General features: G+C 38.2%; 1 long non-coding RNA gene across 1 annotated transcript; it reads right to left on the bottom strand.

The window, feature by feature from the left end:
- Nucleotides 1-418: 418 nt before the first annotated feature.
- LOC135298103 (uncharacterized) lies at nt 419-6,243 on the bottom strand. Its single transcript, XR_010360077.1, has 3 exons — nt 5,884-6,243; nt 3,517-3,652; nt 419-2,323 (listed from the first exon to the last, which is right to left on the bottom strand). It is a non-coding gene; the product is annotated as an uncharacterized LOC135298103 (long non-coding RNA).
- Nucleotides 6,244-6,531: the final 288 nt, after the last annotated feature.

Genomic DNA, 6,531 nt, shown 5'->3' with positions numbered 1-6,531 from the left:
ATTCTGGCTATACATAGCTACATAGTGGGTTTTGCTATAAATTTTTTAATAGATATGCTGCTCTGTCAAGATCAAAAGTTTCTGAGGAATGTGCTGATTTTAAAAACATTTTTATTCCAAAGTGAATGATAAGATACATGTGCTTTTGAGTTTTGCCACAAAAAGTCATTTTTGATTTTATACTTTATATACTGGAATATAAAGATTAATATCTGAAATGAAAGGAATTTGATCCAAGGAAATGTCAATTTTTCCATTTGTGGCAGTGAATGGGTGAAGAGCAACCTAGCTAGTTTCGAACTTCCCTGACAGCCCAGCAGATGTTTTTGTATTTCTCCTGCTCCTGCCGACATCCCTGGTTTATTTAGGTCTCATGGAAGACTTTTGTTGACATAGCATGCTGTAAATGGCGGACTCATTTTAATGCTGAAGGCCTGATACTTTGTCTGGCAAAAATACCCTGAATCATTTTGCCAGGGTTTTAAAACACAGCTTTTGGATGGGAGCTTGATCAGATTAAAACATTAATGTGCCTAACTGCCCCAGCTCCTGTGCATTAAGTCTTAAGGCATCACCTTAGTTTATTTGGCACAGCATCTCTATGCTCTTTTATTTCACTGTTGGTTTACAGCAGGGTTTTGTCCTGTACAGTTCTCCTTATCTACACATATAATGGGTGTTTATTGTTTGTGGCAAGAAAATAAATAAAACACCCCCTTAGAATTAGAAAACTGAAATGTAATACATATAAACCAATCAAGGAAATCCTACAATATGGCAATGATTAACCACAGCAGCAGCAAAACAAAGATGTTCTTATGTATTGGAATTGAATCAAAACAACCAACAAACCCTTCCAACAATCTTTTTCATAGATTAGTGACCAAAACTACTAAATATACCATGTGTTAGATAGAGCTGATCATCAACAACCATGCAAATTTCATTTGTATGAAATCTGCAGTGATTTTTTGTTGACTACATGGCATACACGTGCACTCCTGAGGCCCTCTGGCAGGACTACACCACTGGATTTGCCTGGAATGCTGTGGTTTTGCAGTCAAGATGCATATGCTGATGATGTCTTCGGGTTTTGGTTTTTTGTTTCTTTTTTTAAAATGAATGGGAATCATGGAAAGCAAAATAAACAATGTGACTACATGTAAAAACATGGGTGGGATATTCTAAATTAGGGTAAGATCATTAAAATAAGAACAACATTTCTATGTCCAGTTCTTTTAATTTATTACTTGAAAATTTTCAATCTCAAAATGAATTAACAATGAAATCTTTCACAAAAATATGCTAATTACCATGAGATCTTCTTGAGAACAATTTGGTCTTGTTGAAAACAGCTAGGTCACTTCTGCAGTGTTCTGAGCATTAAAAAGACTCATCAACAGGATTGCTCAAAAGTTACTACAGTGCAGCAAAAGATAAAATAAAGTCCAGGGTGAACAAATTATTCAGAATTTTATTTTCAACTCAATGTCACACTTGGTAGTACAGAAGAAGCTGAATAATAAATGGACCCTTGGGTCAATGTGCCAAATGTTTTTACTTCAGAACATTTCAACCCTCAAAACTTTTCCATTTGTTCACATGTGTAGGCACATCAATAATTCTGACTTAGCTACAACCTTGGCTATGTGCAAACCCATAGATGTGTCATGGAAGGTTGTAAAAGTGTTTTCTGCTCCTACAACTCTTAACACTGCTCTGCTTTCTGGTTGTGGTGAGCCCTGCTTTTGCAGATCAGAGATTTCCAAATAATATTAGTCATGACAGTTCCTGGCCTTGCCAGAGGCAGAAAGTTCTGGAAAATTCAAAATGCTTTCCAGTCTGCTTAACATATATTAGGAGTGCAGGTAGCCACCATGCTTTTCACTGAGCTTCAGAATATCTTCAGGTTTGTCTGGCATGGCTCCAGATGGTGCAGACCCCAGCGAGGAGGAGAGCAGCAGTCCATGGGAACAGCACAGACCAGACCATGATATGGAGAGAAGATATGCTGTACAGAGCTCTTTCCTTTAGCAACTTGAAAAATCTCACTGCTTTTTCTTACTATCTACATTGATTTTCAAAGCCTTTTTGAGCTAAATATCTATACTTGTCTTTCATAAAATAAAAACTGAGCATTCCTGTGTTCTCAGGTACATTCCCCAGAATTTACAGTCTCTGTCCCTTGTGCCTCTGGAGTCCCTGCTGACACCACAGGCTGTCTCTCATCCATGCTCTTTCTGTGACCTGGGCATACCACAGGTCACCGAAGGAAACCGCAGTGGGACAAGAGTCCTTGTTGGGGACAGGCAGTCCCTCTTTCCTGCAGAGAATGGACCTAGTTAAAGGAGTGAAAAGCTATCCCTGCTTGTAATACATTGTGGAATTTTCCATGAGTTTGATGCTGGGGTGCCAGCCCTGCTAGGTGTATTCGTAATAAAGCAGTTTACCTTGCAAGGTAGTGCAACTTTACTTGGGTGACTTAATCAGTCCTTCATCAGTATTTTGAATTCAATGCATTTAACTCCAGAGCTATTTAAATTGCAAAATAGGAGAGACAGTCCAGGCTGCCAACTGTATGTGCTGTCAACCACAGGGTTGTTTTTCAAAGGACCTTTGAATGAAAATTATATTTTTCATATGGGACAATATATTGGGTAAATTGCTTACTTTTTTCCTGTTTGTTTGCTTTTAGTTAAAATTACTAAAATATGTATGCAATGTATGTTCAAACCAAAAGTGACACAGGAAGAGTCTTCAACAGGAACCATGGTCTTGAAGAACACATATTTGTCTCAGAAAATTTCAGATGCACAACAAAGGAATAAATAAAGCCTCATATATACATACACACATATAAGCCTCATATATACATACACACCTAAGTTTCTTCCTAGAGAATGCATAGAACTATAAGGTAGCCAGAAGAAAACAATGAAAGTATGGTGACAAATGTTTTTGAAGGCAAATGGTTTTTGCATCTTCCCTGTATTGACAACATTTTGCTCTTTTTAAGGTGTAGGACTTAGTTTTTATTTAATACTTCTGTCACTAGGCTCCTATTCAGGAGATTGCTGGCATAACTACCATAATTGCCATTATGCCATAATTGCTGGCATCTTTAGTTCTGGAGAAATCCAGTGAAGTTTGAAAATTTTTAGGTTGGCACCCCAGTGTCCACCCGTGTGAGTGGCCGCAAACGGAGGCCATTTTCCATGGGAAAAGGAAGTAATTTCCCCAGGGTCTGGGTATTAGCTCAGAGGTGGTGTTTGGTACTGCAAGGGCATGCTCAGTTCTAATTGGTGGCAGCTTTAGTTTTGGATCAATCCAGAGAAGTTTGCAAATGTTTAGGTTGGCACTGAGTATCTTTGCTAATGAGTGACAAAGACGTTAATAAGTTTTGTTGTAATATGAAAATGCAGAGGGTCAGATACAACCAGAAAGCTTTGTAACTAATTTTAAAAAACACAATTCCCATCAGTCTGATTAAGTTATTCCACAAAATGGACAGCTTACTCCCTTTCTGACTGTGCTATTTGGTGCTCACAAAGAGCTTTCACAGTTGGTTTCTGAAGGCTGAAACAGTGACTACAAAAAAATTTCCTCTTCTTTTGGTGCTTTTCTGCTCTCATGCAGCTGTTGTTTTAGCCTCCTGTACAAATAGGTTTAAAAAATAGTCACTTCCTTACATATAACTATTGGCAGCATCTGGAATGACAGGGTGGCACATTACAGTAAATGGTGTTTAGAAAGAAATGTTTTGAAAACAAAGAAAGCCACATAGGAAAACACTGACAAAACCATACAAAACCATACAAAAATGTGGCTTATCTATTTTGACTATTTGCTTTCTTTATGTTTTGGATGTTTTCACAGAACACATGTGGTCCTCACTTCCAGGCATATAGTATGTAATTTCAGGATTATCCAAATGGAGAGAATGGTCTGAAAAACTGTGCATATAATTAGATATGGAATACTTTTAACAGCTGGAGGGATTTCACACTTACAGCCTAATTTACAAAACTTTAGGCTTGGCACTGTTTCAACACTAGCACTGGAAGTAATAATTTTCCTGGCATTTTTTGGCTCCTGAAATTATTTATGTCTATACATATATCACTGTAAAACAACACACACAAAAAGAATATTTCTACCTGGATAGTGATAAATGAGATACTTTAGAAGCAGTGTCAGAATGAAGTCAGAAAAAAGTAATCTCACAAAAGGCTCATACTTAAAAATTACAGTTAATTTCCTTGTTTATGAAAGGTCTTGTGGAAGTTTCCTGTGTCAGTGAAAGCGTTGCAGACATTTTTTCTGATACTACAATGGAGTCAATTTGTATGAGATTTACAAAGAAAAAATATTATCACATAGCCAATACACCAAACACAGTAGCTAGGAAAGCAGATTTGTCAAGTTGTTGAGCCAGATATCAGTTCTGCAGTGAGATCTGGTAGAAAAGAGAAGAAGACTAACAACACAAGGAACAGATGAGTACACCTATCATTTTCATTTCTTCTATTGACCTTGTTTTAAGAGCAGAATAAAGGATCTACAGGTTCTGAATACATAAAGAAATCCAAAGGATTTTTTTCACAGATGTACAAATGTCTGCCGTGTTTGCAGCCATGAAAGGGGGAGAATTTCACAACCTTCTCCTAAGGTTTGCAGAATAGGTTCATGGCTGCAGACTTCTAGGTTACAGAGCTAGTCTCCTCTTGAAGGCTGTGAAACACGTACTTGAGAGAAGGGACTTCTTGTGTTATAATGCAGGTATACAACTGTGCACTCAGGATTAGTGTGCTAGAAGTCACTCTGTGCATGGAAAACAGTGATTTTTTTTTCTTTCTTTCTTTTTTTGTTTTTTGTTTGTTTGGCATTTTTGGTTTTTCCCACCTGCCTTACACCTCTGGTAATTCACACACTGGCTGCTATTTGGAGGAAGAGGGGCTCACTTCCTTCACCCTTTAGGGTCTAGCTTCAAGCCTGTGGGGCTCAGGCTTTCACCAAACATGGCAATGACAGGCAAAGAGTTGGTGAGTCACACACCTACCGAAAGGCACCAGCATCTCTGGTCACTGAATGTCACACCAAGTAACTATCCCATGCTGAAATCTCTGACTTCACCAAGCCTAGGTGGGCTTTGCACTGGCAGTGAGCAGCTGAGGTGACTGGCATCCCTCCAGCAGTGCTCCAGGATGCACATTGCCTGAAAATTTTTTATCCTTTAAGAGCTCTCCTTAAACTTTGACCTATGATGAAGTTTCACTAAGCTATTACATCATGAATAAAAAATATTTTTCCTCCAAAGGCACAAACATATTTCTGTTCTTCCCTCCATTCTATCTCTCTGGAAATAACTTTTAAATTTTGCAAAATTGAATGCCATAATGATAAAAAAACCAACCCAACAAACCCAAACCACCAAACTATTCCAGTACTCTCCTTTGTGTTGACAAAATATCTATTTCTACCATTAATCACCCTGAAAGCCACTCTAAATTCCACTTAATTACAGCAATAAACATGGGTTGTAAGCATTCAATAATACCTCAACTAGACAAGAAGGAAGACATAAGGACAAATTCCTCAAGGATCCATATGTTTCATATATAGCATGTATGTTAAGAATAGCATCTTAACACTGTGGCATGTTTCAAAAAACCACAAAAAATCTGGGTAGCCTAAAGGGAGTTGTCTTTGAATACATATTGATAGCAGAACAGTTTTATTACTGGAGAACAGCAACCATAAAAAATTCCTAAAGGGTTAATTTGGTAAAATAGATACAGGGTACAGGAACAAGAATTTTGTTTGTTCATACCAAGTTCTGAAAAAATAAAGAAAAAAAAAAGGCATATATTTATGACTCCATACCTGTCACATTTGGATGCTTGAAACATTCATGCATCTGATTCAAAATCCTTCAAAGTCCACCAGTCTCTCCCCAGCCTCTTGATCACATGTGTAAAACCAAACACACAGATAAATCTTTGCCACTTTGAGTTGCGAGTGGCTATACTTCCTGTTCCCCCCGTATCTTACAGTTTTAAGCTCTTTTCATGGGCCTTTCCAAACATCATCTTAAAATGACACTTCTATCAAATCCAACAAGGTTGAAAAGGAGTCTCCAAGGCCTGTAATCCTGCTATGCCACTAGAAGTTAGGGATCCCCTCATCCGTGTTCCCCCTAGTATCTGCCACCCCAGGTGCACATCCCAGTCATGCCTCTGAGTGTTTGGAATGGAAAATGAGGTCAACCTCACACAGTTTTCCCTCTGCCCAGCGTGGACAACCTTGTAAACCCTACTTTACCATTTCTGTTTAATTTTAGCACCTGTGAGCAGGGAGAAATGCAAGAGATTCATGTGCCAAACAAAGGATGTCAGCTGACAATTGCCTTTGCTAAGGAGCCAACATCAGGAGCTGATGAGATCAAATGCCCTGAGAAAGTATGGCTCTAGTATTAATAAACACCTGTCTAGTTGGACTTCTCCCAACAAGATAATTGATTACCTAAACCTG

This window comes from Passer domesticus, chromosome 3 (genome assembly GCF_036417665.1).
Source record: "Passer domesticus isolate bPasDom1 chromosome 3, bPasDom1.hap1, whole genome shotgun sequence".
Classification (NCBI taxonomy): domain Eukaryota; kingdom Metazoa; phylum Chordata; class Aves; order Passeriformes; family Passeridae; genus Passer; species Passer domesticus.
The sequence above is the reverse complement of the archived record's forward strand: the minus strand, read 5'-3'. Positions and strand labels throughout refer to the sequence as shown.